Raw genomic sequence first — 11145 nt, 5'->3', positions numbered from 1 at the left:
AACTCACTCTGTAGACCAGGCTGACCTCGAACTCAGAAATCTGCCTGCCTCTGCCTCCCGAGTGCTGGGATTAAAGGCCTGCGCCACCAGGCCCGGCTCTCTCTCTCATTCTTTCTCCCTCCCCCTTCTGTCTTCTTTCTTTCTTGAGCAGCACTATCAATTCATAAAGAAAACAACTGAGGGGCTGGAGAGATGACTCAGCAGGTAAGAGCACTCACTGCTCTTCCAGAGGACCTGGGTTTGATTTCTAACCCCCAAATGGTGGCTCACAAAGGGTCCTGTCCTCTTCTGGTCTCTCTGGGTACCAGGCATGTTCATGGTATACCGACATACATACAGGCAAAACATCCATAGTTATAAAATGAAATAGTGATAATGGTCTGAAAGAAAACCAAGTTTAGACCTTGTTCTGTGTGCAAAGATGCTTGGTTGTAAGCCTGGCAGCCTAAGTTAGATCCCAGGGTCCCACATGGTAGAAACAGAGAATGGGTTCCTGCAGATTCTCCTCTGACCTCCATACACATGCCATGGTACACATATGCTTCCCAACACACTCCCATAAAAGTTCAAGAATTCATCCAGCCCAACATATACCATTGAATCTGATGTCCAGCTGGAAAATAGTTTAAAAAAATTATTTAAGTTTTGTGTACATTTTCGAAGGTGACCTTGGGCAGAAACAGGAGAGACTCCGCCTCAAAGCATGGTGGAAGGTACACACCATCTTCTCATTGTTCTCTCATCTCCACAGGAGCACCATGGTGTGTATGCTTTCGAGTGTTTGTACTTGCCCGTGCACACCCACACTGCCAAAACCTAACAAATCCCAGAAACTCACTTCTCTCAAAGGAGGTGTGGAGCATGGTTGTTCTGTGCTGAGTGAGAACTTCCAGAAAGCAGAAGTGGAAGGATCTAGTATAGGCTAGAGAGAATGCCAGAGCTACAGACATCATTAGAATCTTAAAATTATGTGATCTTTTCATGACTTGTTCATTATGGTGGCTAGGATGAAAATAAGACCTGTGTATTATCGCATATGCCATGGAAACAGATGCTCCTGCACCTTGGGAAGTTTGCTGAGAGCTTATGGGTCTCAGTCATATAGCCATAACTGCCTCTTAGCTTCACCATAGTCTGAATCTTCATCAAAAACTTCCTTCTCTTCCTGTTCTTCCTCCTTCTTCCTCATCCTCTTCCCCTCCTCATCTTCCATATCTTAGTCTTTCTCTTATTTCTTTTCCTTCTCCTTTTCTTCCTTCTCGGCCTTGGCGTCCTCCCTTCTCTCCCTTTTGTCTCTCCTCCTCCTTTGTAATGTGTCATTGGGGATTGAACCCAGGACCTTGTACATGCTAGGCATTTGCTCGATCATTCTGCCTCTGCCTTTTTGTTCCTTTGAATTCAGTTTTTTTTTTTTTTTTTACTTTTCTTCTCTTATGAACAAGGTAATTTTAAAAAAGATTTATTTACTTATTTTATGTGCATTGGTGTTTTGCATATATACATATATACAAACATATGTATATATACCTATATGCAAATGTGTGTGTGTGTGTGTGTGTGTGTGTGTGTGTGTGTGTGTGTGTGTGTGAGGGTGTTGCATTCCCTGGTACTGAAGTTACAGACAATTGTGAGCCATCACATGGTTGCTGGGAATTGAACCCAGGACCTCTGGAAGAGCAGCCAGTGCTCTTAGCTGCTGAGCCATCTCTCCAGCCCCTTGAATTCATTTTTCAAAAGAGAGATTTCTAGTTAGTATTTCCGATTGCCTTGCTGGCTGATGTCATTAGAGGAAGGAACTCGATATGACCATTATGAACCTGTGTATACAGCTCTCATAGGTAATATATGATTCTATTTATTCCTTCGTCTCTCTCAGTGAGCACAATATAACTGATCTTAAACTACTGCATAGCTAAGTACAGTCCCTAAACGTTTGTTGTTACTGAAGTGAATTCTCTTTTAGGGAAAATGTGGTCTGCTACCTTCTGTCTCCAACAGAATGTGTTCTTCCCTCTAGAAGGACTGCATGCAAAAGGTTTCTTAGGTTGAATTCCCTAGGAAGCTGTGAGGGTAGGACTTAGCAGCAGGTACTGTAGTCTATTTGGGATGTGACTCTAGAAGGACCAGGAGAGAAAGGACCAAGCAAACAAGCAGAGTCTAGAAGAAGGAAAGAGAGAAGGGAGGAAAAAGGCTGAAGGAGAATGTGAGGCAGCTGGCTAACACAGGGTTGGCTCCCTGAGAGATGACTGCTGTGGCTAACTAAGGCTTAACATTGGGGACCACAGGGAGACTAGAAGAGTTTAACCCAGTCCCACCTCCCAGTGCTGGAGTAGGCGTGTGTCTAACATCTTCTATGTAAGGCCTACTCTGAAGGGCTTTGCTGCCTGGCACCTGTGGTTGCCCCTCTGTACCAACCACAATGGTCTTAGAGCACAAAGAAGGCAATGACCACAGGAGTTAAAAGGGAGAATCAGTGGTGTCATTGTCCGAAGCCTTAAATCAAGCTTGGCATGGTAGTAGACTCCTTTAATTCCCGCATTTGGGAGGCAGAGGCAGATGTATCTCTGTGATTACAAAGTCAGCCTGGTCTACATAATGAATTTCATAGGCAATCCAGGGATATGTAACAAGACCCCGTCTTGACAACGACAAAGGTGTTTCCTGGCAGCAATCACAACCCTAACATCAGCTTCCTATGTCTTAAAACATAGCAGTGCTGACACAGACGGTCCCTCAGATCCTTCATGAGCTGCCCGGGGAAGAGATATTTCCAGGGAATCTCTTTTGATCTTTTTTTTTTTTTTTAAACAAATTGTTATTATTATTTATTTAATTTCATCACAGGAACTCACTATGTAGCCCCAGGCTATTCTGGAGTTCACTTTGTAGCCCAAGATAGCCTTGAATTCAGTTATCTTACATCCTCAGCATCCAAAAGATTGGGATTATAGGGGTGCCAACAGGGAGGATTGGCAGTATTATGCACTGTAAGGATAACTGGAGAACTGGATACTATTTAGGAGTTAGGTCACTACATAGGGTGACGCGACCTACAAATTGGGAGTATTTTCCAGAAGCGGTTGTAAGGAATCGTCGCCACGGGCTTTTCTTTCTTTCTTTTTTTGTTTTGTTTTGTTTGTTTTTGTTTTGTTTTTCGAGACAGGGTTTCTCTGTATAGCCCTGGCTGTCCTGGAACTCACTCTGTAGACCAGGCTAGCCTTGAACTCAGAAATCCACCTGCCTCTGCCTCCCGAGTGCTGGGATTAAAGGCGTGCGCCACCACACCCCGCTCCACCATGGGCTTTTCATGACCTTTAACGCAGATATTTGAGATGAGGGGAAGGGAAGTGCTTATTTGCGGGAGGGTACATTTCTCCTAAAAAGAAAATCCTGGAGATCATCATAATTAAACAAAGAGGAGAATGTGCCAGACAGGGGTGGGTGGGGATGTTTCCTCTTTGTGGTTGTGATGCATTCAAGATAACCTATCCTAAAAAGAGGCTTTTGAACTTCCCGAAGACAAGGGGCAACTTTCGGACGCCGTGCAGGTGCCGCCAGCAGGTGAGGGTCCCAGCAGACCCCTAGTTGGTGGCCACGTGCCGCTAGGATCCCAGGCGCGACTGCTTAGGTGGTATCTTGACGGGACTCGCGCGGGCATGCGCCCTGCTATTGCGCCCTGGTCCTCCCTCTAGGAGCCACTTGAGCCATTGTCCTTGCCCTTCCCTGTGGATCCTTTATTACTTTGTTACATTTTCCTGTAGCTGCTTCTACCTAACTCTGTTCCCCCGACATTCCAGACCCAGCAGGGTCCCCAGTTTAAGAAACTGCTTTTAAAGGAACTAATGGATTGAGTGTGCTCTGCTTGCCTTTGCGCAGAGGGCAGCCCAGCATTCGGGTGGGAACCTGCACCTAGCAAGGTTGGAGGACCGTCCTTGGAGAGGGCATCTCTCTGTTCCTGGGATGCTATTGTCTAGGTTTCTTCGGGCCAGCTAACCTTGAGCGCTAATTCCCGGGAAGTTGGTTACAAAGTTTCAGACAGCTAGCAGAGTGCGCTAGTCTGGCAGTGGAACACAGGACCCAGTGCAGACCCTAGGAGGTCAGAACGGAAGCCCTCTCACAGAGTCTTTGTTCTGCCCTAGGGGAGAGACTTGGCAAGCACTGGAAGGGTGCTTGTTATGATCCACACCCAAGACATTCCAGACCCAGCAAGGTTCCCTTCCTACCCCCTCTTCGCGTCCTTCATCCTAGCCAGGAATTCAGCTCCCAACGCCCCTTTCACCCCATCTCTTCACCCTCAAATTTAACAACTCACTGAGACTTCCCTTTCTAGATTTGGAGAAAGAAAGAGTCTATAAGGTGCATGGACGCCAGCAGGAGGTTGAATATTTGCTTTGGAATGTTTGAGTGTCTTTTTTTAAAAAACCCCTTTGCCCTGAAGACTGACATTATAAAAGGCTGCCTGATATTATAAAAGGCTGCGTCTCCCTCTACTTTCTCCCACCTTTCTGCTTTTTTTTTTTTTCCTTCTATTCTGGTGAGATCTAGAAAGGAAATTGGCACAGCTTTGAGTTCCCTAGCGAGTCAACCATGTTGGGATGAGAGCTGAATGCTGTGGTGTTGTAAAGTGGGGACCCCAGTACTGGAACTGAAGGACGATTTTCAGAAGGCTCGAGGAAAGGTTGAGAGATTCCCAGACAAGGAAAACAGGGGTGGGGTGGGGTGGGTGGGTGTGTGGGTGAGGGGAGGGAAGAGGATGGGGAGTTAGAGGTGAAGGAGGAAGACTCGGGACCCTAAAGGATCCAGTCAACCCTTTAAGAGGTACAGTCATAGGTGGGGCTAACAGAAGCCTCTCCATCCATGACCCTCCATCCTATGCACTCTCCTCCAACCAACTGTGAAAGGAAGGGAACTAGGGAGGGACGGTAGGTTTGGGAAGGAGCCATGTTAACCAGAATCCTGTTGATATAGTTGGAGATAAGAGGAAATTCTCTGAGGTTTGAGACGGTGGTCGCTGTTCAGCATCCTGGAGAGCCCCCCCCCCCCATGAGTGGCATACCAGCAGCAACAGGTAACCTACAAGGGCAAGGTGTAGGCCCCTGTGGGATACTTAGTGGCCTCTGCCATGCAGATTTGAGGGTTTTCCCTAAGGTCATGTGTGGGCACTGATGAGGGAGGGAGAAGAGACTTTTCCATCACTTAGAACTTTGAATTCTTCCAGGCTGTTGGTTGGAGGAGAGTGCGTAGGATGGAGGGTCATGGATGCAGAGGCTTCTGTGAGCCCCACCTATGATTGTACCTCTTATCTTAAAGAATTGACTGGACCCTTCATATTACGTCTCTTGGGATGCTGAGAAATGGCAGAAACTCATTGCCAAAGTGGACCGCTCCTCTCCCTGATTGGCAGGGAAAGTGCAAACAAAGAGGTGCATCTCCCGGAAACAATGAGTTTGGAGATTTCCCCCGGGCGTGAGAGCGCGGACTGGAGGCTGGGTGTTCAAAGGGTGTGTGAGAAGGGACTAAGACCCGCATCTTATGGGCAGAGTTTTCGGGGAGATGGAAGGAGAGAGGGTCGGGACTGAGTTACTGGTCTTGGGGACAGAGCAGCCGGAGCTGCGCACCAAGGCTCAGAGTCGGGCGGGAGATGCGGGGAGAGGGAGGGGGCGGGGAGGGAGGGGAGGGAGAGAGGAGGAAGGGGTGAGAGGGAGAAACCTGCCGCGGCTCTCCGCCTCTTTGTCTGCTCTGGGACTTGGAACAAAAGGGGGAACTCTGATGAACTCCTTCTCCCGCTCCCTGGACGCCCGAGTATCTCTTTCTCGCAACTTTGTCAACGCGACTTTCTCCGCTGTCAGGCTGCGCAAAAGTGTCCTAGCGCCTCGCAGGCTGCAACAATGGAAACAATGTCCCTTCAAAGTGCGACGAAGTGGAGAGAGAAGGTGAGCGACTTGTTCTGTTTGTCCTGCTTTCCTCAGGTCCCCCTGCTCCCAGCCCTTCCGAGGGCAAAGTCATAGATCCAGCAGCCAAGTTTGACTATTTCTTTCTTTTTCTTTTAATTGTATCTCTTTTCCCGGTTCTCCTTTTCTTTTGTTCTTTTAAACTCTCGCACAGATTGTTTTGTTTATTTTAAACGCGTTCATCTCTTGTGCCTCTTCTTTAGGGGAGGCTAGGGGCTGAGAAGAAGGGCATCCAAACTGGATACTGCCTCGCTTTTCCCCAGTTGTATGTAGATTGGAGGAAAACGTTCTGATAAGGATGGGAATTAGATCAGGCTCACTCACACATAAGCTCTGACTTTGTTCACAAAAAAAAGAAAGAGATGCAGAGGTGGGGGTCATTTCCTCACGCGTTTTCAAACTTCACTGTCTCTGGAGCGCTCTGGAGACACGAAGCATGCAACAATAGAATGTAGACAGGGTTTGGGTGGTAAGGGGGTTCCAGCAAATTAATAGGAGCCCGGGAAGTTTTCTTGGGGGCTGGGGTCCAGTTGAGGAAGCCACAGGTTCCAGACTGTCAAGAGTTGCGCAGATGAAGCTGATGGGGCCTGGACCATTAGTTAAGAGTCCGCTCCTCTCACCTCCGTGGTTTGGTTCAGTTTAATGACCCACCCAGAATGACCTATTGCTGTCCTCGTCGGAATCCATCCTCTCTTTGGTGTTGGCGACCCCCCCCCCCGGCCTATCTCAGCCAGTCTGGATAGGAAGGGAACCACGAGCCTGCCGAGCTCCCCTGACCTAGCCCTCCGCCCCGCCTTTTGTGTTTTAACCTTTTGTTTCTATCGGCCACACCCGCCCAAAAGAGCGGCGGCTTTTTCGTCTCTGTTCTGCTGGGAAGCAGCGAGGTTCCCTCCAGATAGCGGTGAAGGGCGGCTTCCTAACTTTGTTTCCCAAGTCCCCTAACTTCGGGAAGCTTCTTCTGCGTTGGTTCTTGCTCAGTAAGTCAACATCTTCACTTTATATGCACTATCTTTTGCTGCTTTTCTACTTCGTTCCAAAAGTTGTTTCTCTCTACCAGCCACTTGCGTTCATTAAAAAAAAAGAAAAAAGAAAAAAGAAAAGATAACTTAGAGATCTAAGTTAGGGTTTGTCCAAAGGACAGAGGTTGGCTTTATCTGTCGGATGCCTTTAAATATGACTTTATCTTGATTCTGCAACACAAACCCAGGCTCATGGTCTTCAGGTATGTTTTGTGGGCTCCGTCCAAATACCAAGGTAATTCATCACCTTCTCCACTCTCTTCCGTGTTTTCAAATGCTGGAGGTGTTCTTCAAGCTCCTGGAGACACTTTTTAACAAGACAAGTGATACACAGAACTCATCCTACTGTGGGAGACTCTAGGAAGCATCCAAACAATGCATTAACTTCTGAGAGTTAGCGTTCTGCAAGGTGCCAGAGCCCTGGAGCTTTGAATCTTCATGTCAAAGATGGAAAGGAATTAAGACGACAGTTATCCCTTTAGGAAGGGAGTGTATAGACTGTCCTGGCAACTAACCCTAATACATTCTAATTGTATAGGTGTTATACCAGCGACTCCAAGAGTCATGTCACCCACTTAGCAGGAGTACTTCTACTGAAATGCCTTCGCCTTACTCTTATTGGATCTATACCTATCAGCCGTTAGCATGGAGACGCCAGGACTGCTGCAAGTTATCACTGGACAAAATATCATCAACTTCTTCATTTAAATTGAGTTTCTTCAGTTAAATTGCTGGGATTTTTTGACAAGGCTTTCCTTATGTGGATTATTGGAGTGTGATGCCCGGGAATTCTCTACTTGTAGAAGGTATGTTTCTTAGACACCCACGAGCACTTCCTTTTGGGCCTGATACTTAATACTACTGGAGATCTGTCTCCTTGTTTTGAGTTGTTCCCTGACCAAGTGACTTATGACTTTATGTTTCCTTCTTGGGGACTGTGTTTTGTAGATAGTTTTTCAAGTGGAATGATAATTTGGGAGTGTCTGATGAAAGTTTATTGATTTTTACCATGTGTCAATCAATATCTACACATATAATGAATGTTGATTTATGTAGATTTATGTATATTTTATGTCAGTAATGGGTCCAATATGTTCAACAGCCCATACCTTACTTTATTTGTGGCTGATTTTCTCCTTAGATACCACAGTGGGTATTTTATTTTAACAGAATAGGCTTACATTATGTTGTTGTTGTGGTCATTATTATTATTATTATTTTGCATCTTGACAGTTCATTTTGTTAACAAAATCCAGAAGTGATCCCCCCAATAAATACATTAATAATGGTAGGGTGTCAATACAAAATGCAGCGGGTTCTCTTAGAATGGAAGCTTTGGCCGTGCCATAACCAAAGGACATGAGGATTCGGTTAACCTTCATGGCAGATTCCCAAGAGTTTATATTCCCTTTTGAATACCTCCCAATTAATTTCTGTTCATCTCTGGGAATGCAACTAAAAATTCTTATCATCTCAATAGAAACATAAAGAGTTGCTTTCTTACAGTGTTTCCTGCCCTTGTTGAAGCAGCTTGCTCTGAAAACTCAGTTTGTTAAAAAAAAAAAAAAAAAAAAAAAAATTTGGAAAAAACTTTTACCTCATTATAAGTAAAATAGAATGAGTTTGGGATTTGTGTAAAACTAGACACTGGAACCCTTCCACACTTCTTTTCTATAAAACTCCTATAAAACAAAGGTTTAAATGAACTTCTGCAATCCTTCCTCTTGAAGAGGCTCCGCCTTGTCCACTGTTCCTGCAACTTAGCTACGTTTGTTAGGAAGTTTATTTTCTAGTTGTTAAACAAGAGAGGGGTGGCTTCGGAGTCTCCTTCTCGTTCGTTACTGTGCTTCACTGCTGCAGAAGATGCTTTCAGCAGGGTGTTCTACACAGAGGGGTCAGTGTTCCCTGTGTTTCCCTGAAAGTTTATCTGCTGGAGTATTTTTCCCACACAGAGAGGACAGTGTGACTCTTACGAAGAGTATTGCCCTTCTGAAGTTACTATATCGAACTCTGATTTAATGGCTACCTAGTGTTGGGCTCAAACGTTTAGACTCAGGCTTTGGAATGCGTCCCAGCCCAGGCAATTACTCTCTGAGACTTCTTGCCCAGTTTGCTTGATTTCCTTGAATCTTACTTAGTTTTGTCATTTGTAAAGTAGGTACCCTAACACCTGTCCCATAGGGTTGGAAGAAGCATCTAGGTAGGGCTGGGGATGTCCCTCAGTTGTAGAGTTCTTTCCTAGTGTGCATGAGACCCTGGGTTCAATTGCTAGCACTACTAATAATAACAGAACCCCTAAAGCATATATGTCTGAAAAAAATATAACAAGGGGCTGAACATTAATAAACTTACTAATATTACTATAAACTTCTTCAATCAGTGAGGTTTGGATATCTCAAACTTTCTTAGCTGGCTTACAAAATATAAACCATGTCCAACAGAACTCTTCACTAATATAATCAAAATCAATTTGGATGCAAGTGTGTACATGCTTGAACATGCCTTTCTCTAAGAACATATTCTGTCCACTTCTGTTGGCCAATCAATTTTAGGTTAATTTGCGTCAGCAAATATCGGTTAAGCGTAACTATGAGCTAGCCTGCTGCTGAGGGAGCCTGGCTTCACCCTTGATCGTGTGGCTGTTCACTCCCAGGTAGGACATCTGTCAGCTGAGATGACAATGAGTTTCAGAATTAGTTTACTTAGATTCTCTCTTTTGTTCTTACACTTATTTGTTTATTTGTTCTCTGCTGGAGCAGGCACATGTGTGTGTGGCAGTCAGAGAACAAACATCTTGCAAGAGCCCATAATTTTTTTTTCCTTTCACCCCGGAGTTGTCTGGGGAATCAAACTCAAGTCATCAGGTTTAGTGATGTGCCTTTATTGGGTGAGCCACCCCACCTGCCTGCCTGCCTACTCTGGAAGCTGTTAATGATGAGTGGTCTTGGCTATAGCTTTAAAATTTGGGGTGACTGAGGATGTAACTCAGTTGGTACAGTGCTTGCCTAGAGCTATGTACGTCTTGTTGGTTGACTCAGGCCTGTAACCCCAGCACTCACCTGGAGGACGGGAAGTTCAAGGGCATCTTTCACTATCAGTTTGAGTTTGAGGCCAGCCCAAGCTACATAAAGAAACAAGTATTAATTCATTAGTCAGCTAAAATGTAAAAGCAGTGGCTTCCTGTGTTATCAACCTGGAATCAGGAACTGTCACAGACCTTCTGATTATAGTTTTTTTTTTTTTCTGAGTAGTCTTTATTTAAATAGAAATTAGGGTTTGTGGAAACTGTGCTCAGTAGAACAGTTCTTTCTAGAATGAAGGTGCACTTGCTACATCTGTGCCTCAGTAGACTGTGGTGGTGCTGTCTGCATGTGACCTTTTACCTGAAGGTAGATGACATTCCCTTTTCCTTTTCCTTTAGGAAGTTTTGGATAGAATTACCAAAGTCTGGCTCCTTCTCATTTGCAATCTACTATCAGGTAGTGGCCTAGAAATGTCAATATTAAAGTATAATATAGAATATGAGATATGAATATTAAAATAGGAAACTATCTTCTGACAAATTGTATTCAAGGCTGTCGTTAGCATTTGTTTAGTCCCCTGCACAACAGCCGCTTTTTGTCTGTGTGTTGTTCATTGAAATTATTACCAGGTTTACTTCCCAACTTTTAAAGTAGCTGGAGTTTTACACTTTGACTGTTTAGCATGGCTAGGTCTGCATCTGCTTGGCTTAGGAGAATTCCCCCAGGGTGGTCCCAATAAACTCTTAAAGGAAGCAAGTCTGACTGTTAACCTGTGCTGTCTACAAGTGGTGACTTTCAGGACCTTCCAAGTAAATGAAAAAAATATTTGCTCAACTTTGGTTCTATAGTCTGGGAGGTCAGTAGCTGAGCACTGAGCTGGGCCCTGAGTCTGTGTGAGCACTGGGGTGGGCCCTGAGTCAGTGTGAGCACTGAGCTGGGCCCTGAGTCCGTGTGAGCACTGGGGTGGGCCCTGAGTCTGTGTGAGCACCGGGGTGGGCCCTGAGTCTGTGTGAGCACTGAGCTGGGCCCTGAGTCTCTGTGAGCACTGAGCTGGGCCCTGAGTCTCTGTGAGCACTGAGCTGGGCCCTGAGTCTGTGTGAGCACCGGGGTGGGCCCTGAGTCTGTGTGAGCACTGAGCTGGGCCCTGAGTCT

The 11145-nt window shown here is 45.6% G+C and overlaps 2 long non-coding RNA genes across 2 annotated transcripts in view; both read left to right on the top strand.

The window, feature by feature from the left end:
* The window catches only part of LOC110333608, a 7863-nt gene extending 7481 nt beyond the window's left edge, over window positions 1–382 (top strand). Inside the window, exon 5 of the long non-coding RNA XR_002381094.1 lies at window positions 152–382. This is a non-coding gene — a long non-coding RNA (uncharacterized LOC110333608). The remainder of the gene's footprint in view (window positions 1–151) is intronic.
* Window positions 383–5751: 5369 nt separating this feature from the next.
* Window positions 5752–11145, top strand: part of LOC110334212 — a 212926-nt gene continuing 207532 nt past the window's right edge. Inside the window, exons 1-2 of the long non-coding RNA XR_002381111.2 lie at window positions 5752–5933; window positions 7509–7776. This is a non-coding gene — a long non-coding RNA (uncharacterized LOC110334212). The remainder of the gene's footprint in view (window positions 5934–7508; window positions 7777–11145) is intronic.

The sequence above is a fragment of the Mus pahari genome, chromosome 16 (assembly GCF_900095145.1).
Source record: "Mus pahari chromosome 16, PAHARI_EIJ_v1.1, whole genome shotgun sequence".
NCBI classification, from domain to species: domain Eukaryota; kingdom Metazoa; phylum Chordata; class Mammalia; order Rodentia; family Muridae; genus Mus; species Mus pahari.
This window is presented reverse-complemented; position numbering and strand designations above follow the sequence as displayed.